The sequence below is a fragment of the Haliotis rufescens genome, unplaced genomic scaffold (genome assembly GCF_023055435.1).
Source record: "Haliotis rufescens isolate VD_foot unplaced genomic scaffold, xgHalRufe1.0.p SCAF_15, whole genome shotgun sequence".
Taxonomy (NCBI): Eukaryota; Metazoa; Mollusca; class Gastropoda; order Lepetellida; family Haliotidae; genus Haliotis; species Haliotis rufescens.
The window spans coordinates 28,588,585-28,616,105 of record NW_025963835.1 but is presented as its reverse complement, the minus strand read 5'-3'; the positions used below and the strand labels follow the sequence as shown (position 1 = coordinate 28,616,105).

General features: G+C 44.0%; 1 protein-coding gene across 3 annotated transcripts in view; it reads left to right on the top strand.

Annotated features, from left to right (window-relative positions):
- LOC124140235 (paxillin-like) overlaps positions 1-27,521 on the top strand; it is a 72,151-nt gene that overhangs the window by 15,290 nt on the left and 29,340 nt on the right. Inside the window, exon 1 of one of the 3 annotated variants that reach the window (XM_046507686.2) lies at positions 6,599-6,681. The exons of the other annotated variants lie outside the window; for them this stretch is intronic. The gene's annotated coding sequence lies outside the window, so the exon portion shown is untranslated. Of the gene's footprint in view, positions 1-6,598; positions 6,682-27,521 lie in introns of those variants that run through there. 3 annotated transcript variants of the gene reach the window in all.

Here is a 27,521-nt window from a genome sequence, read left to right as displayed (position 1 = left end):
CTCTGTCCACACAACACACCTCCCTTACTGACAGTGGGTCGGGAGTTAGTAGTGAGGAACTCTATCCATACAACACATCTCCCTTACTGACAGTGGGTCGGGAGTTAGTAGTGAGGAACTCTGTGTCCATACGACACACCTCCCTTACTGACAGTGGGTCTGGAGTTAATGGTGAGGAGCTCTGTGTCCACACAACACACCTCCCTTACTGAGGGTGGGTCGGGAGTTAGTGGTGAGGAACTCTGTGTCCATACGACACACCTCCCTTACTGACAGTGGGTCGGGAGTTAGTAGTGAGGATCTCTGTGTCCATACGACACACCTCCCTTACTGACAGTGGGTCGGGAGTTAGTAGTGAGGAACTCTGTCCACACAACACCCCTCCCTTACTGACAGTGGGTCGGGAGTTAGTAGTGAGGAACTCTATGTCCACACAACACACCTCCCTTACTGACAGTGGGTCGGGAGTTAGTAGTGAGAATCTCTATCCACACAACACACCTCCCTTACTGACGGTGGGTCGGGAGTTTGTAGTGAGGAACTCTGTCCACACAACACACCTCCCTTACTGGCAGTGGGTCGGGAGTTAGTAGTGAGGAACTCTATCCATACAACACACCTCCCTTACTGACGGTGGGTCGGGAGTTAGTAGTGAGGAACTCTGTCCACACAACACACCTCCCTTACTGACAGTGGGTCGGGAGTTAGTAGTGAGGAACTCTATCCATACAACACACCTCCCTTACTGACAGTGGGTCGGGAGTTAGTAGTGAGGAACTCTGTGTCCATACGACACACCTCCCTTACTGACAGTGGGTCGGGAGTTAGTAGTGAGGAACTCTATCCATACAACACACCTCCCTTACTGACGGTGGGTCGGGAGTTAGTAGTGAGGAACTCTGTGTCTATACGACACACCTCCCTTACTGACAATGGGTCGGGAGTTAGTAGTGAGGAACTCTGTGTCCATACGACACACCTCCCTCACTGACAGTGGGTCGGCAGTTAGTAGTGAGGAACTCTGTGTCCATACGACACATCTCCCTTACTGACAGTGGGTCGGGAGTTAGTAGTGAGGAACTCTGTGTCCATACGACACACCTCCCTTACTGACAGTGGGTCGGGAGTTAATGGTGTGGAGCTCTGTGTCCACACAACACACCTCCCTTACTGAGGGTGGGTCGGGAGTTAGTGGTGAGGAACTCTGTGTCCATACGACACACCTCCCTTACTGACAGTGGGTCGGGAGTTAGTAGTGAGGATCTCTGTGTCCATACGACACACCTCCCTTACTGACAGTGGGTCGGGAGTTAGTAGTGAGGAACTCTGTCCACACAACACCCCTCCCTTACTGACAGTGGGTCGGGAGTTAGTAGTGAGGAACTCTATGTCCACACAACACACCTCCCTTACTGACAGTGGGTCGGGAGTTAGTAGTGAGAATCTCTATCCACACAACACACCTCCCTTACTGACGGTGGGTCGGGAGTTTGTAGTGAGGAACTCTGTCCACACAACACACCTCCCTTACTGACAGTGGGTCGGGAGTTAGTAGTGAGGAACTCTGTCCACACAACACACCTCCCTTACAGACAGTGGGTCGGGAGTTAGTAGTGAGGAACTCTGTCCACACAACACACCTCCCTTACTGACGGTGGGTCGGGAGTTAGTAGTGAGGAACTCTGTCCACACAACACACCTCCCTTACTGACAGTGGGTCGGGAGTTAGTAGTGAGGAACTCTGTCCACACAACACACCTCCCTTACTGACAGTGGGTCGGGGGTTAGTAGTGAGGAACTCTGTGGCCACACAACACACCTCCCTTACTGACAGTGGGTAGGGGGGTTAGTAGTGTGACAGTGGGTCGGGAGTTAGTAGTGAGGAACTCTATGTCCACACATAACACCTCCCTTACTGACAGTGGGTCGGCAGTTAGTAGTGAGGAACTCTGTGTCCACACAACACACCTCCCTTACTGACAGTGGGTCGGGAGTTAGTAGTGAGGAACTCTGTGTCCACACAACACACCTCCCTTACTGACAGTGGGTCGGGAGTTAGTAGTGAGGAACTCTATGTCCACACAACACACCTCCCTTACTGACAGTGGGTCGGGAGTTAGTAGTGAGGAACTCTGTCCACACAACACACCTCCCTTACTGACAGTGGGTCGGGAGTTAGTAGTGAGGAACTCTGTCCACACAACACACCTCCCTTACTGACAGTGGGTCGGGAGTTAGTAGTGAGGAACTCTGTCCACACAACACACCTCCCTTACTGACAGTGGGTCGGGAGTTAGTAGTGAGGAACTCTGTGTCCATACGACACACCTCCCTTACTGACAGTGGGTCGGGAGTTAATGGTGAGGAGCTCTGTGTCCACACAACACACCTCCCTTACTGACAGTGGGTCGGGAGTTAATGGTGAGGAGCTCTGTGTCCACACAACACACCTCCCTTACTGAGGGTGGGTCGGGAGTTAGTGGTGAGGAACTCTGTGTCCATACGACACACCTCCCTTACTGACAGTGGGTCGGGAGTTAGTAGTGAGGATCTCTGTGTCCATACGACACACCTCCCTTACTGACAGTGGGTCGGGAGTTAGTAGTGAGGAACTCTGTCCACACAACACCCCTCCCTTACTGACAGTGGGTCGGGAGTTAGTAGTGAGGAGCTCTATGTCCACACAACACACCTCCCTTACTGACAGTGGGTCGGGAGTTAGTAGTGAGAATCTCTATCCACACAACACACCTCCCTTACTGACGGTGGGTCGGGAGTTTGTAGTGAGGAACTCTGTCCACACAACACACCTCCCTTACTGACAGTGGGTCGGGAGTTAGTAGTGAGGAACTCTGTCCACACAACACACCTCCCTTACAGACAGTGGGTCGGGAGTTAGTAGTGAGGAACTCTGTCCACACAACACACCTCCCTTACTGACGGTGGGTCGGGAGTTAGTAGTGAGGAACTCTGTCCACACAACACACCTCCCTTACTGACAGTGGGTCGGGAGTTAGTAGTGAGGAACTCTGTCCACACAACACACCTCCCTTACTGACAGTGGGTCGGGGGTTAGTAGTGAGGAACTCTGTGGCCACACAACACACCTCCCTTACTGACAGTGGGTAGGGGGGTTAGTAGTGTGACAGTGGGTCGGGAGTTAGTAGTGAGGAACTCTATGTCCACACATAACACCTCCCTTACTGACAGTGGGTCGGCAGTTAGTAGTGAGGAACTCTGTGTCCACACAACACACCTCCCTTACTGACAGTGGGTCGGGAGTTAGTAGTGAGGAACTCTGTGTCCACACAACACACCTCCCTTACTGACAGTGGGTCGGGAGTTAGTAGTGAGGAACTCTATGTCCACACAACACACCTCCCTTACTGACAGTGGGTCGGGAGTTAGTAGTGAGGAACTCTGTCCACACAACACACCTCCCTTACTGACAGTGGGTCGGGAGTTAGTAGTGAGGAACTCTGTCCACACAACACACCTCCCTTACTGACAGTGGGTCGGGAGTTAGTAGTGAGGAACTCTGTCCACACAACACACCTCCCTTACTGACAGTGGGTCGGGGGTTAGTAGTGAGGAACTCTGTGTCCACACAACACACCTCCCTTACTGACAGTGGGTAGGGGGGTTAGTAGTGTGACAGTGGGTCGGGAGTTAGTAGTGAGGAACTCTATGTACACACAACACACCTCCCTTACTGACAGTGGGTCGGGAGTTAGTAGTGAGGAACTCTATGTCCACACAACACACCTCCCTTACTGACAGTGGGTCTGGAGTTAGTAGTGAGGAACTCTATGTCCACACAACACACCTCCCTTACTGACAGTGGGTCGGGAGTTAGTAGTGAGGAACTCTGTGTCCACACAACACACCTCCCTTACTGACAGTGGGTCGGGAGTTAGTAGTGAGGATCTCTGTGTCCACACAACACACCTCCCTTACTGACGGTGGGTCGGCAGTTAGTAGTGAGGAACTCTGTGTCCACACAACACACCTCCCTTACTGACAGTGGGTCGGGAGTTAGTAGTGAGGAACTCTATGTCCACACAACACACCTCCCTTACTGACAGTGGGTCTGGAGTTAGTAGTGAGGAACTCTATGTCCACACAACACACCTCCCTTACTGACAGTGGGTCGGGAGTTAGTAGTGAGGAACTCTGTGTCCACACAACACACCTCCCTTACTGACAGTGGGTCGGGAGTTAGTAGTGAGGATCTCTGTGTCCACACAACACACCTCCCTTACTGACGGTGGGTCGAGAGTTAGTAGTGAGGAACTCTGTCCACACAACACACCTCCCTTACTGACAGTGGGTCGGGGGTTAGTAGTGAGGAACTCTGTGGCCACACAACACACCTCCCTTACTGACAGTGGGTCGGGGGTTAGTAGTGAGGAACTCTGTGGCCACACAATGTGAACATGCTCCCCTGACTGACACCATTAAAGATCAGGTGTCCTGGGTGTCTGATGTGTCTGTTGAGAGATCCAGAAGCTGTGATAGTAGAGGGATTGATGTCTGTTGTGGACCTGTTTTGTCATGGTTTGGGGTAAAACAAGTCAACTGGAAAATGAGTTTTCTGAAGACTGTTGATAGATGTATAAATGTTTGAGAATGACTGAGGTGTTTGTGTGGGAAGTGACCTCTCTGTGGTATAGGCAGGTAATGTGGATGATCAACATAGGGTACTTCCAATCACTGGAAACAACACATGACCTTCTTTTGATGTCTACCATGTCTAGAAGAAAGGTTTTCAAAGAATAATTTCTATTAGTCTTGTGGACTCATATTAACTATGTAACATGTTTAATCATTCAATTCTCGCCATTGGACAATTACCAGTTTCTGAGCTTAAGTGAGTGAGTGAATCTTGATTTTTATGCCTGGTCTAGATATTGTCCAAGGCATATGCTGTAACTATCCGATTACCATTTTTGCCAAATTTTATGACAAGGATTGGGATTTTTTGTGGCGGGAATTTCCATGAGATTCTTAGCGAGCTTTACACACAGTTGAGGCAGCTCATTTGAAAATGTGAAGAATAGTATAGGGTTGGTATTGTGTCCAGATGCTTGTGTCAAAGGAATAAGTAATTACCTATGGACAAATGTTTGTGTTCTGGAAAATATTGTTTCTTCCCTGATCAGCTTAGATCAGTTTGTAAAATTGTAAAAAGGTTCTGCATATTCACGTTTTGACCAACTCAAGCCTGAAACACACACTAAGCGATGGACTGAGGGTATACGTTACAGTGTATCACATCCAGAAGACTATTGTCCCCGGAAGGATTGTCACATTGTATTGTGAAGGATATAAATCATTTAGTGTTCCTGAATGTTGTCAGGAGGGGGTGGGGGTGGAGGGGAGTTCATGGTGCAATGGCCTGGTAGTCCTGGTTGCCTTGGTGTCTCTCCTGTTACAGGTGCCCCTCTCATTGCATGTGTCCCTTCATTGACAGGTGTCCTGGCACAGGTGCCTCACCCATGACAAGTGCACCTTTCATTACATGTGCCCCTCCTGTCATAGTTGTCTCTCCCATAACAGGTGTCCTTCCTGTGAAAGGTGTATCTCCCATTACATGTGCCCCTCCTGTCACAGGTGTCTCTCAGATTATAGGTGTCCTTCCTGTCACAGGTGTTTCTCCCATTACATATGCCCCTCCTGTCAGATGTTTCTCCCATTACATGTGCCCCCTCCTGTCACAGGTGTTTCTCCCATTACAGGTGCCCCTCCTGTCACAGGTGTTTCTCCCATTACAGGTGTCTGTCCCATTACATATGCCCCTCCTGTCACAGGTGTCTCTTCCATTACAGGTGCCCTTCCATGACATATGCCCCTTCTATGATATGTGCCTTCCTTGCACAGGTGCCTTACCCATTACAGGTGCCCCTTCCATGACATGTAACATTCGTATAGGCACAGGTGCCTCTCCGATTTCAGATGACCTTCCATGACATATGCCTCTTCTATGACATGCCCCTTCCATGATATCTGCCGTCCTGGCTCAGGTGCCTTACCCATTACAGGTGCCCTTCCATGGCATATGCCCCTTCCATGATATGTGCCGTCCTGGCTCAGGTGCCTTGCCCATTACAGTAGCCCTTCCATGGCATATGCCCCTTCCATGATATCTGCCGTCCTGGCTCAGGTGCCTTACCCATTATAGGTGCCCTTCCATGGCATATGCCCCTTCCATGATATCTGCCGTCCTGGCTCAGGTGCCTTACCCATTACAGGTGCCCTTCCATGGCATATGCCCCTTCCATGATATCTGCCGTCCTGGCTCAGGTGCCTTACCCATTACAGGTGCCCTTCCATGACATGTGGCTCTCCTGGCACAGGTGCCTCTGTTATAACAGGTGCCCTTGCTCTCACAGGTGCCTCTCCCATCACAAGTGCCTCAAGCCTATAATTATAGGATGCTTATCAGTGGAAAAGCTGATCCTATTGTCAGGAGAACTAGCTACACGTCCAAGTGGGCCCCTTGTGTTCTGCCCGACTGAACTGACAGGTTGTGTAAGGGGTAGCTGCATCTACAAATAGCAGCAGGTCAGCATCACACATTCCACACATGTCTGTTTACAATACACACATACACTTCCACACTGGCTGCTGTCCGGGTTTAACCTGGGTACATGGGGAAGCTGGCTCACAGCCTCTGAGAAGGTAATCCTACTCAATGTTCCACTCCTTTAAGTTTGTGTACCTTGATAATACCTGCCACAAGTTTATTATCTACCACTATTCATCAAGATGAAGACATACAAGATACGACACAGGATGTGAACTTACCCAGCTGGGGATGAGTTCGGGATTGGTGGTTTTCACCAACGATGTAGATACAGTGATGTGAAGCATTTGTCAAGGTTTTGCCTCCTACAAATTTAGAATGTGGGCACATATTATTAGTGGTGGGACGATACACAGATGCATTGGTGGATTGCGATATTTTACTTCCCGATACAATATCGAACACTGTGATCACACACAAAGTAAAAAATATCGATTCATACCTTAAATGTTTACTTTAATGGCTGGTAAACCAACTACTTATTAGTAGTGAAAATGTAAATATTTTCATCCATTGAGCCATATTGACTCTGCCAACTGTAAATCGTCAGTGTGCCAGGTATTTAACTATCCAGTCTATGAAAAAGATGACTAACGTACCACAGATACCAGCACATACAAGTATCTTGAAACGTATGGGATCGTGAGCAAGGTATCATGATACCTATCGGATCGCACAGTTGGTGTATAGTCCCAGCCCTACATATTCTCCACGGCAAGTCTCACTGGATGCAAAAGATTGCAGATTTTGGAATTATTGAACTTAGTGGATTGAAGCATGTTGAAGATTTTTCTAATATTTCTGTGCTGATAAGAAATGCAATCTCTATTTGGACACACACTTTTTTACTTTTACAAGAAAATCTGTAGACTTGCGCCAAGGCTGTATCCAGTTTTATGTAGTTACTAGTCATGCTTGTCTGAAATTAATTGAGGACCAGTTGGATATAATTTGTGGTGTCCTATCCTTATCATCCATTGTTTTGTTGAAAGTTGGAAGTAGCCTTTTGGTTCAGTAATGTAGCCACAGATATAATGTCCTTGATTAATGCTGCGTAGGAGCATGGCCCAAGTTGAGACCTTAGTTCATCTACTTGATTACTGGTTCGGTCTAGCCTTGCTCCAAGGCTGTACTGAAAGATAAGTCTATGGATGTGTAGTAATCATGGTAATTCTATCCACCTAATAGGCAAGTCTAGATATGTGTACTCCAGTCTTTTATAGGGACAACTTGTTCTTATTATTTCATAGTCTAAAAATTATGATTTAAACTAATAATTATTGCCTTAGAGACTTGTGTAAGTCTACGTTCGGTCATGTAAGGATAATTGTTCCCCTGAGGCCCCAGGCCTTTTTAATTGGGCCAAATTTGTCAGAATTAATTAAGTAGAAATGTTCCAGCCCAAGCTGAGTAATATAGATCCTGCTGAATCTCCCATCCCACTGAGCCTCCCATTTCATCGTGTGTTGGACTTGCAACTGGTCTAAAATGGGCATGGTGCTTTGAAACACGGAAAACGTTCAAATATCAGGGACATACATGTCGGTTGGCCGTCTCAAGTGGTGTGGATGACCTTGTGTGCAGGGGCATCTCCCTTCTCTTGTGTCCTAGAGTTGTGTCCGATCAACACTTGTAGAGTCTTGTACGACTAGGAACTAGTGTGGCCGGACATTGTTGTCCTGCCCTTACATCTTGTCAGTGCATCATCTGTGTGCATCGTCTGTGTGCATCATCTGTGGGCATCATCTGTGTGCATCATCTGTGTGCATCATCTGTGTGCATCATCTGTGTGCATCATCTGTGCGTGTCGTCCCTGTAAATCATCGGAGTGAGTGGATAGGAAAGGGTGAGTTGAGGCCACGGCTTTCACTCTAATGGTGTATACAGCTTGATTTTCAGCTGGAATGTGTCGATTTGACGGTTTGGAAGTTTGCAAACTTATTCCAGGGTGTTCGTGAAGACTTAATGTGTGATTGTATTGATGGAATATGATGATGATTGCTCTTGTGACTAAATGATTCTGTGCTGTCTTTTAGTTACTTCCCTGTTCATATTTACTTGATTGCTTATCCTCACTTATTATGATCACAGGGCACAGTAAGGTCCCAGGGCGCAAACCGATCTTAGCGCTAAGACTATTGTAAGCCTATGCTAAAGTAAGGGAGTTACAATGATCTTAGCGCTAAGATCGCTTTGTGCAAGTGGGCCCTGTTGCCTAAGGCAGTGCAATTTGAGTTATGTCCTTTAGCATGCCAGAAACCTGATTGTGGGTTCGAATCCTGGTCGCCCTGATTATGTTTCTAGGTTTGTCAGCACCAAACCCGTACTTGTGGGTTTCACCAAAGTGGTAAATGTTCAAAACCAGGATCATTTTGGGATTTCATTCCACAATTAATCTGACCCGCTATGATATTACTGGAATAACCCTGTCCTTTTCCTCATTAGCATATACCTATATCCGGCCCTACTTATGTTGTATGGTGGGTGTTGGGCCTCTTGTTGCGGACTCCTCCACAGGGTCAGTGGGATATGGAGGAATCTAGGTCAGGGATGAAAGACAAAGCTGTTTCGTGACACAGATATGACAGGTTTGACCCCCGGGTTCAACCTGGACACTGAGGTATGGACATGATGGCAACGTTTGCTTGAGGTGATACACATACATACCTGGACAAACGTTTAAAGCATTGCCAGCCATGCTTCAACCAGTGTTCTAAATTAAGGTGGTCTTAGACCAACTGTTTGATTGGCCTTCTAGAAGTTTGCAAAATAAGTAAGAAAAACGTACAATTTTATGGATAACAACTTCTGGTTTATTGCATATAGCGACGTTTCTTACACCGTTATCAATCTGGAGTGACATCAACCAAGTGACCAACACTTAGTGTATGAAACACTTCTTGAAAATAATTGTAATCCTTTTTTTCAAAAGAACTTTCCTGTGGAATGAAGGAAACTAGACTTGGTATAGATTGATCTAGACTTGCCCAGGCTTTTAGTAAAACAAATAAAAAAATATATATATATTCCACAGTCATTGTGCAGGATTGTGGGGTCCTTGAGGTCTTTGGAAATTTTATTTGAGTGAGTGAGTATGGTTTTACACTACTTTTAGCAATATTCCAGCAATATCATGACGGAGGACACCAGAAATGGGCCTGTTTTATTTGAATTTAGGGACCCAATTAACCGTAGCCTTTAACATTAGGGCTATGACAAGGATCCCTTGACTTCCATTCTTAATTTTGAACACTGCTGTATATTTCCTTATATAACATCCATTTTTGTAATCGTGGTAATCATACATTCTAAACTTTTATGTCAATACTCGTATATTTAAGTTACATACTTATATTGAAGTACAGAACCAAAAATGATCTCCTGGGCCCCGTTCCTCAAAGCGATCTTAGCGCTACGATGATCGTAACCCTATGTTAAAGTATGGGACTTACGATCATCTTAGTGCTGAGATCGCTTTGAGGAACGGGGCCCTGACATGTTTTGTAACTGATCCATGGCAGATGTTTGCATGCGCTTTCAGTTTCGTCCGCTGTTTTTAGTATCACATGATATCAGCCCTTGTTTGTTTTCTCTAGACTAGAGTATTACAATAACTGCATATCCCGTATATATACCGATTGCAGTGTTAAACAACATTCATTCACTCCAGAGTTTAAAATTCGTAGTTTCCTCCCACATCAAGCAGACACGCTGTGATACAACTGGAATACTGTTCAAGGCTGTTTTAACATGTTTAAACTCTAGCGTTTTAGAGTGTCATGGTCAAAATCATGATGGCATGTTTTTAAATAAAAATCTGCTGCCTGAAAGATAACTTAAAAAACATGTGTTTTGACAAAACTGTTTATTATACTCGTTTATATATGAAACTTGAGAAAGGCAGTGATAAATGTACTCTTGCAGAAGTCAACTGGACAAATATGATGACAGGTATTATCTTCCTGTTTAGATGCCGATATTTGGCCCAAACCTGCAGCAAATGTGGAATTACAAATTTCCCAATTCATGATATATTGTAATAACTAATCTTATGTCTTTGTTGAGCTGACTTGTATTTCACTGACCAGTTTGAGCAAAATAACAATTGTTTTCCCAAATTGCCTGTCTAAGGCACTTAGTTTGGAATCCTGGATAACTCCCTGATGGATACATGATGAATACATGATGAATACATAAGAATATGCTGAGTGGACAGTTTATTTCACAAAATAGTCCAGGGGATTCCGAAACTCTTAACAATCTCGGTGTAAAGGAAGTGGGCAAATCACCATTATCTTACTCATGGTGAAATGACTTTCAGCAAGATCAAAGATAGATAAAATGCATTGTTCTTGTTGCATATGACACGACACACCTGATCAACGTTATGAATGCCTGTGGGGCTCTGGGAGCTTGTTGGAAAATACATTTCATTTAGGGCTGGGACGAGTCCAAATTTACTACCTGGGTACATAACCCCCTATTACCTGACCCTACCCGGGTACCCACTGTAGGTCTCAGGAGATGTCTCAAAATGTCCGACTGGGAACATTTTTAGAATAGCCCTGGCAAAACGTATTTTGATACATGTATTAAACAACCTGGTCATTCATACACTGAAGTTGAATTAAGTTATATCTTTATTCAACCATATGAAAAATTAGAAGGAATGGGTGCATAGTCAGAAAGAAATGCGAACATTAGTGACTTGTAGTGTGACCATAGAGTTCTAGATAATTTTTATCAATAAACAATATATCACGTGACCGGACCACGAGTCCAGGTAGTTCTGTGGGTACCCGGGTCTTACTAAGTACCCACACGACCTGGGTACCCGAGTTTCTCGTCCCAGCCCTAATTTCATTCCCTGCACTCACTCCCTTGGATTGAAGAAATGTAACATGTCTGAGCTTGTGATAAGATCACAGCATACGAATCCTTTCTTCAGTAACATCTGCAAAATAACTGACTTGTGAAGTCATAAATCATTATGAGAGTGACATTTACAAGAATGCTTGCCAACATATATTTATATTATATAGATGTTTTTTGTGATCTAACTGTGACATGTTTTCTGTACGGTTGAACATTTCTGTTCACTGTCGCCCACTGTACGTCTCCTGCCACCACTAATGTGTTTGTACGTCTCCTGCCACCACTAATGTTTTTGTACATCTCCTGCCTGCTGTGAAACCTACAATCTACCTTCAGAAGTTTCCCTTTGTTGTAGAGGAGCCGCTCTGCTGCGAGAATCACATGTTCGATAGGTTTATGTGCTGTTTTCATATTGTGTAGAGAAGGCTTGATGAATGCCATGGCATTAGCCTTCCTTCGTCAATCAATCCAGGGAGAATGAAATAACATAATTAGCTTGCTTTTCATCATTGTGCACAGATGTTTTGCTGCACGACTTTGCTCTGTAAACAAGTTAAATGTGCTATAGATATAATATGTGCTTGTCAATGAACAAGCGATGTTTCTACTCAGCTGGGTGCAGGGAGCTCAGTTGGCAACATCTAAATGAACATCAGTATGTTCTGTGATGGTGCTTGGCTTGGTATGAAGCTAGACAGGAATATGTTTTGTGTGTTAGATGATAGTGACACAGCTGGAGCTATGTGGCCATGTGCAAAGTCATAGGCTGCAACATGATCTATGTGGTAATAGGTAACAATATGGGCCCCCAGCAACCTTATTTAAATGCTTGACGTGAGAATGACTAGATGGAATGGATGGTCAGGCTCACTGACTTGGTTGATTGCATGTCATCTTATCCCAAGTACGTGGATCAGTGCTCATTAAATCAGTCACTGGATTGTCTGGTCTTGACTTGATTATTTACAGACCGCTCCTGTAGATGGAGTACTGCAGAGTGTGGCGTTCCGACAAACAAACAAATCATAGTGGTCATCATAATGATCTGAGCCCAACATGTTTCCAGGGCCCTATTTCAATGACCTTGAGGCTTAAATAATCGTAACTCATAGACTTACGACAGTCAGAGCGCTAAGATTGTGTTGTGGTACGAGGCCCAGGTACACAGACTGTGGCAGGCAGGAAGAAGGGAAGTTGTAAATTTCTTATCATTCATGCCAGACACATTTAATTTCTTGATTTATATATTCAGATTGTGACTTTAGAGACTGGGCTGTGGCCTGAGTTAAATACAGTTTCTGTCTGAAAAGATTTCAGGTGATAATAATCGGTCATATGTTAAGACTAAACTCATCTGAACACAGATGCCAAAACACAGGCCTGGATGAGAAGACTTAATCATTTTGGCACGAGTCATTATGCCATTTTGTATCAAGAGGTAGGAGACAAACATTTTGTCAGTCTGAGCATGTTGTAACTGGTTAATTTCCTAAAAAATTGGGGCGGTCTGGTAGCCTAGTGGTTAAAGCGTTCGCTCGTCACGCCGAAGCCCCGGGTTCGATTCCCAACATGGGTACAATGTGTGAAGCCCATTTCTGGTGTCCCCCGCCGTGATATTGCTGGAATATTGCTAAAAACTTAAAATCTATCATTCTTAACAGGTCTATAGAAAAAGGGTTAGTTTCAATCAGACACTTGAATAATAATCTGCTGCTTCTCACTTTTTTTCTTCACATTTCTTTTTTCTCTTGCTGAGTTTAATTCAGGACTGGATGTTCCTCAGGAAACATGTTTAAGCCGAATTAGAAACCTGAGAGTTGATCAGTTGTATTAGATGACTATAAAGAAGTAGGGTAGCTTAGTCATGATAAGATGTGAGGGGGAACACTCACTGTGTGGCTATGCGATATCACTTGGCAGTACAGGGCTGGGGGGAGGGGATTCTGGGTTAGACAAGAGGTGACTTAATGGATGGACTCTGTGACTTGGTTGACAGTGTCCTCGTAACCTGATGGAGTGGATTGTTGCTCATAATGTCAATCACTGGATTGTCTGATCCAGACATGATTATTTACAATTATAGGTTGCCGTCACATGGCAACAACAAACAAACAGGAAAGAGGTATCTAAATACAGAACATCAGTGTCTATGTGTGTGCTGTCTTTGTGGTTTTGCGGAGTCTTTATTCTGAATATGGGTTGCTAAGCTTTTGCTGAGAAAACCCAACTGAATCTGTCCTGTGAGATCCTTGTATGGAGAATCAGGACGAGGAGCTGGTGTGTGGGTGGACAGGGAGATGGCGTGGAGAAGGTTGGGATCACAGACAATCAGGGGAAGATCAATAATCCTTGCTGATATTGATGTATGGAATTGGTCTGCCATTTAAGTCTCATGCTCTCCATATGTAACTAACATTGATAGGTGACATAGTGCTTGAGTGCTGTAATGGTCATGTTGGGTAGTCCAGTGGGCAGGGTGTTGGCGTGTCTTGATGATGGCCCAGGTTTTGTTCTCCATATGTAACTAACTTTGATGGGTGACATAGTGCTTGAGTGCTGTGATGGTCATGTTGGGTAGTCCAGTGGGCAGGGTGTTGGCTTGTCTTGATGATGGCCTAAATTTTGTTCTCCATATGTAACTAACATTGATGGGTGACAAAGTGCTTGAGTGCTGTGATGGTCATGTTGGGTAGTCCAGTGGGCAAGGTCTTGGCGTGTCTTGATGATGGCCTAGGTTTTGTTCTCCATATGTAACTAACAATGATGGGTGACAAAGTGCTTGAGTGCTGTGATGGTCATGTTGGGTAGTCCAGTGGGCAAGGTGTTGGCGTGTCTTGATGATGGCCTAGGTTTTGTTCTCCATATGTAACTAACATTGATGGGTGACAAAGTGCTTGAGTGCTGTGATGGTCATGTTGGGTAGTCCAGTGGGCAAGGTGTTGGCGTGTCTTGATGATGGCCTAGGTTTTGTTCTCCATATGTAACTAACATTGATGGGTGACAAAGTGCTTGAGTGCTGTGATGGTCATGTTGGGTAGTCCAGTGGGCAGGGTGTTGTCTTGATGATGGCCTAGGGTTTGTTCTCGAGATGTAACAAACAATGATGGGTGACATAGTGCTTGAGTGCTGTGATGGTTATGTGGCCCAGTGCTTTGGTGGTTGGGTAGTCCAGTGGGCAAGGTGTTGGCTTGACTTGATGATGGCCTTGGTTTTTTCTCCATATGTAGCTAACAAGGATGGGTGGCCCAGTGATTTAGTTGTTTGGTTGTTGGATGGCTCAGTGGGCAGGGTGTTAGGATGCCTTGTTGATGGCCAAGGGTTTGTTTTCTACATGGGACTCAGAATTTTGAAACCATGAATACCAACTTAATGAACCTACCAGGTATAATAACCATGTGAAAAGGATGCTTTCTTGGAGTACCCGCTTGGAAGGGAGGAGAGGGGCATCAGTTAGGATAGGCGTGGTACATTCAATTAGTACATTATGATAATTGCTAGAGTTGCATTTGTATGGTCTTATTATGAGCGCCAAAAGGCCAGTGACTAAGTTATTCCTGGCCACAGGCCAAGGACAAGTAGTTAAGGTTCACCTCTGACTCGGCAGTGAAATTTGCCCAAAAGAACAGCCAGCAGTTATGGTCGACCTCTGACTCTGCAGGAAGATCTGAACGAAAGAACAGCCAGCAGTTATGGTCGACCTCTGACTCTGCAGGAAGATCTGCTCAGCAGAACAGCCAACAATTACTCAGTAGTAGGAGAGTCCTCTTACACACAGTTGGTGAAACATGCTCAGCAAGTACTGCAGTGAGAAACAAAGCTCTTTAGTGCTAATGAGCCCCAGACACTATTTCCTCCTTCACATGGCCTCAAAGCCAGGAATGACTTGTAATTAGTTGAGAGGAAACTGTAATTGGTGGGTCAACACAAGGGTGTGGATGGGGATCAGACTGCTTGCTCCACATGGGCTTCTCTGGTCTCCTGGCAGTGTAATGTACAGGGGGAGATGATTGACAGCTTGACCTGTCAATCACTTAGAGAATCAGGGGAATTAAATGTCATTCCAGGAGATGCCTTGATGGCTGGTAAGAGCTGGGCATTATTGGAAACAAGCATTCAGTGATTGCAACATGGCATGCTGAGGTGGAACAGTTTATTAACTGTGTGAAAGGGACTGGTAGATTAATGGCTTTGTTGAGCTTTCATTATATTCCAACAAAACCAACAGTAATAATTAGTCATTAGTGGCTTATTAATTATATAGTTTGGAGACAGGAAAAAAGTTTCTTTCTCTTTCAGTAACCATATGAATCGGTTGGTCGGTTGGTTGTTTTGTTGTTAAACACCGCACTCAGCAATATTCCAGCTATATGACGGCGGTCTGTAAATACTCGAGTCTGGACCAAACAATCCAGTGATTGATATCGTGAGCATCAATCCACGCAATTGGGATCGATGACATGCATCAACCAAGCCAGTAAGCCTGACCGCCCAATCCTGTTAGTCGCCTCTTACGACAAGCCTAGTTGCCTTTTACGGCAAGCATGGGTTGCTGAAGAGCTATTCTACCCCGGATCTTCACGGGTCCGCTATGAATCGATATGGTCAGTACCACACCCTAAATGGAACAATACGTCTTCAATCTGTTGGCGTGTTGGTCCATATATGGGATATTGTGTACAGTCCATAACGTTAAACTAATAGACGTTAGAAGATGGTATTTGTTGTTATCCTTCGTCATTAAGGGGATGAAACAAGGGCTGGTTCGGCTCAGATGATAGGGGTCTCCATGTTAAGCTGTTGCATGGTATCGCAGTAGGCTTGCACTATAAACCTGGCATTAGTCCAGACTAGTATAAGCAGCCACACACATGCTTGCATGTATGTCGCTATGTAAGCAGGTAAGTGCAGTAATTTAAAACCCCATTTCATCTCTCTATTTAGGGTATTTTGTAAACTGTTGAAATTTCCAGCTTGATATGGTTTCTATCAGCATATTAAAGTCACTTGTTTCTTCCATGTCAGTGAAATAGAGTGAGTGAGTGAGTGAGTTGGGTTTAACACCGCTTTTAACATTATTCCAGTTAATGTGGGAGGAAAGCCCGAAGTGATGCAGGTCACAGGCGTTTACCTTTTCGGTGAAACCCACGAGAACGGGTATGGTCCTGACAAACCTAGAAACATAATTGGGTCGAACCGGGACTCAAACCCACGATCAGAGGTTTCTGGCGTGCCAAAGGGACACAACTCTGCACAGCGAATCGCGGTGCCATAGACGACTGGGCTACCCGTGCCCAAAGGAAATGAAGAAATGGGATTTTTGCAGGATATGCATAAGCATTAGACATGGAGGGGTCATCTTGGGTAGTTGTGTTTTTGTCTCCTAGTGCTCCTTGTAATGTGGAACAAGGTTGCCATGTCACGTCTGGCAGTGTGTGAGGCCTCCACCTCCACCTGTGTGCTGCAAGTTGATACAGTGTTACAAGCTGTGTGGGTAATAAGGCTGTAATCTCCTGGAAACAGTGGAATAATCATCTCGTATTCATGCACTATCATCCTGCATATATATGTGCAGAGATAGAATGTCATATGTATGTCATCTTGACACGGGCAGTGTCGGGTCTCGGGAGCCAGACCTGTTTTGAATAATTTCAAAACCCAACTAGACACTCAGTCAGGTGACCCATAGGTGTTGCCTGCCCTTCTTCAAAGTTACCTGCCCACGTTCAGGCACTATAAATATTGAAAAATCGCAAAAAAAACTATGACAGATGTCTTGATTCAGTTGAAATAATGCAAATATCTTGAGAATCCTCAAGGAGTTATTGTCTTAAAATTATCTGCAAGACAGTCGGGCTGATAGGGGAAAATTTCATGCAGCCTGACAGAAAAGTCACCAGACACAGGCAGGCCAGACGTTGTGTTTGTTTGCTGTTTAACTCATTCAGTCTATAAATAATCAAATCTGCACCAGACAATCCAGGGATGACATCACGAGCATCTATCTTTGCAACTTGGTTACGGTGACACGCATCAACTAGGGAGCATGACCACCCAATCCTCTTAGTCACCTCTTAAGACAAGGTTTGCTGAAGACCAATTCTAACCCGGATCTTCACGGGGGTGAAATATGTATCACTTTGATGTGTGTGTTGGTGGAGATGGAGAGGGGGAAGTCTGTATCTCACAGTAGACATGGAGAATCCCAGCTTGTTGCCACCTGATACATCCACTCCCTTATCATCATGCTATCAGGTATAATCAGTGCACCTCATTTGTACCAGCCAGAGACTTGGGGGGACTAGTGGGAGTAGTGCAAGAGACAAGACTAGGTGTAAGTGCTGGGTTTAGTGTAGCTGTACCAGCCACAACATGAGTGGTATGGGAGGTGATTGGGGGGCTCTGAGGTGTGCCTTGTGGTAGTAGTGTTTGTTTGTTGTTGTTTAATTTGTACGTTTGTTTGTTGTTTAACACCACACTTAGCAATGTTCCAGCTATATCACGGCGGTCTGTAAATATTCGAGTCTGGACCAAAAAATCCTGTGATTGATATCATGAGCATCGATCTATGCAACTAAGATATGATGACATGCATGAACCAAGTCAGCACACCCGACCACCTGATCTTGTTCGTCGCCTCTTACGACGAGTTGTTGTGTAAGGCCACACTCAGCAATAGTCCAGCTATGTGACGGCAACCTGTGGCCAAGTCCTGCCTAGACGAACCAGTCATTAATATCATGAGCAACATCACGTGACTGTTTGATAACACTCAATCAACGAATTCACCTGACCACCGACCCATTTATTCACCTCTTATAACAACCATATTAGTTGTTGGATGCTCGTACACTTGCCCAAAGGAAAATGCTCCTAATTAAGGTTAAATATCATGTACATGACGTATATGTGATCATTATTCGGGATAGTCATTTTGCCTCCTTGTTTTTCGTATCAAACAACAGAAGTCTCCAGTAAACGATTAATGCTGTTCTTATCATTTTCAAAGAGTACTTGCAGTCCCATTAGTACACAGTTGACTTGACATTATTGTAATTTTGATCCAAATCGTTTTCTCTTCTGGCCTTGAGCTGTCAGGATACAGAGCGGTGTATTTTCATCTCCTCACACCTGGAGCATCCTTCCCAGCATGCCCTTCCTGGGTCATCCAGACTCGTGCCGTATAAACAGGTTGTCTAGGACCTCTGAACTTTCAAGCCTTCATCCTGAAATACCTCACACCAATGTGGGTGGAAAGTGTAACTAATATGTTGTGTTGGTGTATTTGAAGTGTCTATTGTAATTGACACACATGATCATTTTGTGAAATGGTTCTTGTTCAGATTAATGATCAGTAACACAGGAGTATTGAGCTTTACCATGTGGTATTGGTTTGATATTTGGGATGGATATTTTGGGTAATGCTAGCTAAGATTTTGGTTGGTCGGCAGGCAGAGAAATAACAGGCTATCCTGGAAGAGTTTCCACACAGGTGAGGACCACATTTCCTCATTCCTTCTCAGTAGGGGTCCCTCCCACACCCTTCCCAACATTCAGGATTGTATTCTCGACTAGGAGTTGTGCCACAGTAGTCTATGGTGCTGCACAGGTAGGTGACTTGACCCACACCCCTCCCAACATTCAGGATTGTATGTAGACTAGGAGTTGTGCCACACTGGTCTATGGTGCTGCACAGGTAGGTGACTTGACCCACACCCCTCCCAACATTCAGGATTGTATTCTTGACTAGGAGTTGTGCCACACTGGTCTATGGTGCTGCACAGGTAGGTGACTTGACCCACACCCCTCCCAACATTCAGGATTGTATTCTTGACTAGAAATTGTGCCACACTGGTCTATGGTGCTGCACAGGTAGGTGACTTGACCCACACCCCTCCCAACATTCAGGATTGTATTCTTGACTAGGAGTTGTGCCACACTGGTCTATGGTGCTGCACAGGTAGGTGACATGAACCACACCCCTTCTAATATTCAGGATTGTACTCTAGACTAGGAGTCGTATCATCGTGCTGCACAGGTACTGAGGTAGGTGGCATGACCCTATCTTCCGAGTAAAGATGAAACCATATACATCCAACACCCCAAAACCCAGACCCAGAACCCCACACTCCTTCCAGAAATTCAAGATTGTCTTTCACATCTGTTCAGTTTCTAGGATTTGAAAATCGTCAGGGGATCCAAGCCCTCCCGTCACCCACTCCCTCTTGAAGTATGCATCCTCCTCCATCACTGGGTCAGTAGGAAGACAAACACACTAATGTTGACCACCGCCATCCATGATGTCCACCTAGTTGACTAAGATTGAGTAGAACTGATGCTTATTTACCCCCTCAGCTTCTGGTGCTTGCTCCAGCATCAGGAATAATCCAGCAGAAAATACCAACCCTTAAGGTTTAACTTAACCCTCTGGCATTGGCAGACATGTGTTTAACGACACTGCAGGGTTAGAAATATACACTAGCCCATTAGCCCGGGGCTAGCACAAATTCCTGCGGGCTAGTACTGATTGCCCATTTTCTCCATTGTTCTAACATTACAAGGGCAATTTATCTTTAGCTGGGCTTGTAAAGCTTTAGAGTTTAGTTCTAACCCTGCACTGGTCCACAATTCATTCCTAGTTAATTGTGTAAATCAGTTAGATTTGTGAGAATGTTCTTGCCATTACAAGATAAGGTATGTCAGTATTCATTATTTACATGATCATAATGGGTACAATGTGTGAAGCCTATTCTTGGTGTTATTGCAGTGAAATGGCTGGAACAGTGCTAAAAGTGGTGTAAAACATGACTCACTCACTCATTATTCAATTATTATTATCCGAGCAATAAGGTTAACGTCTCCAATGCTTCATTACGGAATAGATAACATGGTAAATAGCTCTTCTCATGTTTCTAAAAAGGTTTCACCGTTGATGTGTGCATGCCATGTGTGCTTCATTCAATAGGCATGTGTGCTCCATGCATGTAAGCTGCAAGCACCTGTGCCAATGGCAGTTGGCCTGTGATCACACACAGCATGTCAGATTCTACCAGATTACACTAAGTGTATGGATTGGTGAAAGACACAGTTGTTTTCTGTCATTAAACGGCAGATGAATGGAACATGTTTTGGAACATCATAGCTGCTTTGTCGGTTTGCTATGTAATTCGGGATTATGTTTGCAGGAGGAAGCAAGTGCATAACATTTCTGTGTTCCTGATGGTCTGCACTGTGTTCAACATTGTGGGTGCACGGGTGGCCCAGTCGTCCAAGGAGCTGCAATTCGCACTCGCTGTGCAGAGTTGCATCCTTTGGGCACACCAGAAACCTATGATTGTGGGTTCGAATCCCGGTTCGTCCTGATTATGTTTCTAGGTTTGTAACCATCATACCCGTGCTTGTGGGTTTCACCGAAGTGGTAAACGTCTAAGACCTGCATTACTTCAGGCTTTCCTCCCTTGGGCAAGCCAGAAACCAATGATTGTGGGTTCAATTCCCGGTTCGTCCTGATTATGTTTCTAGGTTTGTAACCACCATACCCGTGCTCGTGGGTTTCACCGAAGTTGTAAAGGTCTTCAGGCTTTCCTCCCACTTTAAGCTGACATGCCATGGAATACTGTTAAAAGAGGTGTTAAACCTAACTCACTCACTCTGTACAGTGTTCATCATAGTGGCGGCATGGGTGGCCCAGTTGTCCAAGGTGCTGCAATTTGGAGTGCAGACATGCATCCCTTTGTCAAGCTGTGATCCTTGGTTTGAATCCCAGATTCGCCTTGATATTTCCTGGATCATCAGTGCCATATCTGTACCCGTGGGTTTCACCAGAGTGGTAATCATCTGAGACCTTCATCACTTCAAGCTTTCTGACACATCGTACTGACTCGCCATGATATAACTGAAATACTGTTGAAAGTGGCATTAAACCCAACTCACTCACTGACATCATTTTGACTAAGCAATATGTAGAGATTATTATACAAGCATGTGCGACATACTGATTTTACGAAACGAGTGTCAGAATTCTTGTATTTCCCAAGCGAGCATACAATGTTAGATGAGTTTCACAAAATCAGTATCACAGACAATTTCTTGTTCATTAATCATTTTGAGCTCCCGTTTAGATTAATGCTCTACTCACCACCCCTGTCCTAGAAAAACACAATTTGTTGAATGGCGTCAAAACTCTTCAGCTATGACATTTCTAGTGTGACGTCATTCTAACCTTACGTCATGATAAGATTTGAATAATGTCAACAATGTCGTCTAGATGACGGAAACAATACACTCACGTGCGAGAAGTGATATTTGCACTAGTGCAATTTACGGGTAATAGGTAATAATATTGACACTGACATGTTTTTCACCTCAATTTTGAATGATCCTGATAAACATTTACAGGCCATATGTCCAACCAGATAAGTAAAGGTGCTTCAGGGGGCTTAGTATCAACATCTGTTTCCCATACAGGTATGACATGACCAGTGACGGTGGACACAGGTGGGGCAGGATACGCTCAACTTTTCGTGAACATTTGTCAGCACTGTTTGATAGTGATTCGTAAACACATGCTCATCATGCTCATGACATCATGATGTAGTCGACTCGTACAATGGATTTCTTATGATTTTGGAAACGTTCTTTGTCCCTTTATTTAGCTGGTTAAGCTGATGTGAATGGACCATGTGGCAAGAGGCAAAGGGTATTAGAGAGTGGCAACACCTCCCATGTAGCTGTTGCCTGCCTCTCTTGTTTACACAGATATTGTGGAGAGTTTACAGGATTTCCTGGGTGGGATGCTGCAAAGCTGATTGTCAACAAGTATTACAATTGAATTCTTTACTCTGCTAGGAACTATGACCTTCTCGAATGTCAAGCAATTTGCGAAAACTACAATTTCGACATATTCTCTGAAACCACAAAGTTAAACGAACATGGTTGAATCTGGACATAGTGTTTTTAAAAAGTGCTGACAGAATTGTGTTCTGATTATAAACATGACCACTATCACAGCCATTTTTTTAAAGCAGGGATGATTTGTTACGTTTTGAAATGGTCATTTTGAGCTTGTACTGTGTTAGCCATTATGACATGAAGCAGAATGATTATAATTTTACATTCATGTGAAGATGTTTTTAACTTTTTTAATCTGTATTTCCAACCTATGCGAAAAAGATCTTGTTTTTTCATTTGTCTTAAAACTTTGGCATGTTGGGTAAGCCTCAAGGCATTATACATTAAGATGGTGCTATTCACCTGACAACTAATGGCAAACCCTACTTGTAATGGTGTTATTTACCTGACAACTTAAGCATGTTGAGGTGGTTCCCACTTGTAATAGTGTTATTTACCTGACAACTCGTGGTCTCAACTGTCTGTAAAGGCTGTCGTTGACCCAGATAAAGTTGACCAAGGATAAGTCTTGCAGAACACAGGTTGGCTGGCCAGCAAGGCTCCAGATGATGTTTTGAGCCACTGAATATTTACTCAAAAGTTATCATTCTCATTGAGCATGTTGAGTATTCCTAGTTTTGGTCTTACATTTCACTGATAACAGGGCAAGAACAAGAACAGGCTTTAATGTTGAGTTTTACATTTTCGAATTGAATGAAATGTTCAAATGTTCCCACATTTAAGAAAATAAGGATTGTTTTTGCCCAAATCCCAATTTTGAACAAAATTTTGTTGTTTTCCTAATTTGTCTCCCAAGGTGACTAAGTATGGAATCTTAGCTAACTCTCACCCAGTTGCTCACTGGGGCTGCAACGAATACACTATGAGGCGAATATGATTCATATCTCATTATCATGAATATAGGGTTACGAATACGAATATTAATTTACAAATACAATAACAAGTCAGCAGCTGATGTATTATTTGTTATATTCAGTGAAACGATAACGAAAATTATTTGACATCGTTTGTTAACTATTAATATATTATACATTTATATACTGCACTTATCCAGGTACTAGTATCTGCTCAAATGCAACAATGACCAGTGACCACAATACTGTCAAATTACATATTATATGAGTGTTATCTCTGAATAAATCTATGCATATGATATGTTCTTATGGATATTTTTAGGTACAGGGTATGTGAATGCACATGATTGCATATCCATAAATATTTGATTCTAGTGGCCACGAATAACGAATTCAATTATGAATGGATATGGTTTGATTCACCTAAGATGCGAGTGAATCGTAACAGCCCTATTGCTCACGCTGAAGAAATGAATGAATATGGTTTTATCTGCTTTTAGCAGTAATTCAGCAATATCACGGCGGGGGACCAGAAATAGGCTGCACATATTCTGCCCTTGTGGGGAATCAAACCTTGGTCTTTAGTGTGATGAGCAAACTCTTTAACCACTAGGCTACCCCACTGCCCCTCACCCTGGAGGAAGAGTGTGACAAAGAGAACCATCCTTGTGTTATGAATAAAACTACAGCAGCAATCCTCCACTACCATATTACTTTTTACCTGTATGAGGGAGTGGGATATACAGTGTTGAACATGATCCTGGGGCCCTTCAATGTAGATACCATCTAAATTTTCAACTTGTAACATTAGGATTATCATAGATTAAAGCTCTGAAAATGTAATTTTGAAAGAAACAAGCAACTACATCCTAAATTGAAAAGGAGCCCGAGTGAGATTGGAGCCTGAACCTGGAGAAAATCTAGACTTGATTGATTGAAAGCTGTAGCATTGCAGTAAGGGCTGGGCGGAAGGGGAAATAATCTGGTTCAGGGACTGTGAAATAGACAAGGGTTATGACAGAGACTTCATTACTTACAATCTTAACTTTTGAATTGTTCCGTTTTTGAAAAATTTAATTGTGTAAGAACCTTTTTCCGAAGGCTGATAGACTTCAGTATTTTTATGATTCAGACGTTACGTTATTATGAGAAGTAGAATAATAATATGCTGACATTACGCCATCACAGGGCAGGACTGCTTGTACATCAATTGTCTATATATATTTACAGACATGCTCATAGTAAATAATATTGCTCATGTTGTGTCTAACAATAATCACACACACACTCTTTCGCTCACTCCAGTGAAAATAAAATAGGGTTGCACATCTCTTTAACGGTATGTTTTAAGGGAACAATTGCATTAAACAAGCATGTATTTGGCAGCTGTCTGTTATAAACAGTTTTCATGCCAGAACACTTGGTACTATCGTCCATCAGACTAGTTAGCAGTGCTGAGCAAGACCCCTAGCGACTGTCAGCAGACATGAGCTAGGTGATGGTGAGGCTAGGGTTAACTGCCTGCAGCGCTTGATAGTAAACTGAGCCCAGTTTATAGATGTTTTTACTGGTTCAGCGTCAGACAGACTCGTTCAGATGTGCAAGTTTGCTGGATGAGTCAACTGAGGTATTGAATATCAAAGAAATGTTGTAAGACTAGTAGCATTGTAATTACCAAAGCTTCTTCTTGTCAATGCGGTTTGAAGGTTTGCAAACCATGAGAATAGCTACATTTGGCATCAGCCTATGGGGTTGCATATGATGTTATATTTTATTGCAACAATATGTACTTTAGCCGCTTGACCGAAGCCTGTTTCTACTAAAATTCTGTTCAGTCTAGTGAGTGAGTCGGTGAGTTGGGTTTAACTCCACTTTTTAACAGTAGTCCAGTTATATCACGGCGTGTCAGCTTAAAGTGGGAGGACCAATGGTGTCTGCCTCTGCGGTTGTAACTAAATAGTCAGATAGCCTTGACTTGCTTAGCAAGAACATATTTGATAACAAGTCTACCAAAGGACAAGGTATGCATGGTATGATAAGGGCTGTTTTTGATCTGCATACCTTAAGATCTGAATACCTTAAGAAGTCCCTTTGAAATTTATCTGATACCTATGAACATGATGAAGGATAGTTCATGTCAGCAGTTGCATGTTGTGGAATTATGACACACCTTGATGTTTCGAAATGCTAATGTTTGAGTTTTCAAAGAGTTTTTTATATATATTTCAACATAAAGAAGTCCTTGACCAATGCTGATTTTCATAGGATATGTAAATAAAGACAGGACAAACACAGGGGAAGTATTCATCTTGGGTCACAGACTTGCTCATTCTTAGAATATCTCTTGAAGGTCTTAAATTGCCCATTTTAGTCACATTTGCATTCAACTATTTAATTGTGACTGATTAGTTTATATCAGTATTTCAAAGGTTTGCCCAACATTTTATAATTTGACATTTCCAGTGGCCCAAGAAGTACCCTTACCCTACGTCCTCCTTTACCAAGACCTAACCAACTTCCATCTGTCATTGTGATCCGTGAAGATCCGGGGTAGAATAGGTCTTCACCAACCCATGCTTGCCGTAACAGGCGACTATGCTTGTCGTAAGACGCAACTAACAAGATCGGGTGGACAGGCTCGCTGACTTGGTTGATGCATGCCATTGTATCCCAATTGCATGGATCGATGATCATGATGTCAATCACTGGATTGTCTGGTCCAGACTTGATTATTTACAGACAGCTGTTATATAGCTGGAATATTGCTGGGTGCGTTGTTAAACAACAACAACAACAACAACAACAACAACAACAACTGTCATTGTACAAGAAGAACAGTTCACCTGAACATTATTATTGACTTCCTATACATAATCATCATGGAGAGATGTTTTGTTAAATCACTTGGAGTTGAGGAACAAGAAGTGTGTTAACACCTGGAGCTCTGTTACCTGGAGGCTCGTTACATCACACTGACCCATGTTACTGCATCAACAGATTGCTGATGGCTACAGATAATTTCCTCTAGCAGGAAATCACAGGGTGCCATCTTGGTTCTGTCCCTTTCTCTTTACTCTCCAACATTCCTTCATTCCACTAAGGAGCTGTTCCATCTGGGAGACTAAAGCAGCCACGTTTCTTTAAACACGTCCAGAAACAGCCCATCCCAGGTGTGTGGCTGGGAGGAGAGAATGGAGTTGTCTCTTTGGTGATGGGAGGTAGTGTTGTTTAATGCTGCTGTCAGCAATATTCCAGCTCCATTACGCGGCTTGTAAATAATTAGTGTGGAGCCTGGACAGGGTAAGGTGGAGTTTGACAGCATGAGAAGTGAGCTATGACGTGAGAGACTGATGACACAGCCACGTCACAAGTACGTCCAACTGATACACATTTTAATCAACTCTTACGACAAGCATGCAGGGAGTTAACCAAGCAAGCTAGCCACCTACCCCAAAGGGGTTGGATGAACATGATGAAGCAGTGATATTGAAGCTCTTGTTGATGAAGTGGAGCTAGTACAAGTAGAGCTCCTGTTGATGAAGGGGGGTAGTACTAGTAGAGCTCCTGTTGATGGAAGGAGGCTAGTACAAGTAGAGCTCCTGTTGATGAAGGGGGCTAGTACTAGTAGAGCTCCTGTTGATGAAGGGAGACTAGTACTAGTAGAGCTCCTGTTGATGAAGGGAGGCTAGTACTAGTAGAGCTCCTGTTGATGAAGGGGGGTAGTACTAGTAGAGCTCCTGTTGATGAAGGGAGGCTAGTACTAGTAGAGCTCCTGTTGATGAAGGGGGCTGGTACTAGTAGAGCTGTTGATGAAGGGGGCTGGTACTAGTAGAGCTGTTGATGAAGGGGGCTAGTACTAGTAGAGCTCCTGTTGATGAAGGGGGCTGGTACTAGTAGAGCTCCTGTTGATGAAGGGGGCTTGTACTAGTAGAACTCTTGTTCATGAAGGGGGCTAGTACTAGTAGAGCTGTTGATGAAGGGGGCTAGTACTAGTAAAGCTCTTGTTTGATGAAGGGGGCTGGTACTAGTAGAGCTCTTGTTCATGAAGGGAGGCTAGTACTAGTAAAGCTCTTGTTGATGAAGGGAGGCTAGTACTAGTAAAGCTCTTGTTTGATGAAGGGAGGCCAGTAGAGCTGTTGATGAAGGGAGGCTAGTAGAGCTTGTGTTGAACATGGGAGCCAGGTATTGTTGATAATTGGAGGCCAGTAGAGCTTCTGTTGATGAAGGGAGGCTAATAGAGCTCTGGATGTCATTGCCAGTGAGGTAGAATCTTGATAATATATTTTGAAGGTTTCTTT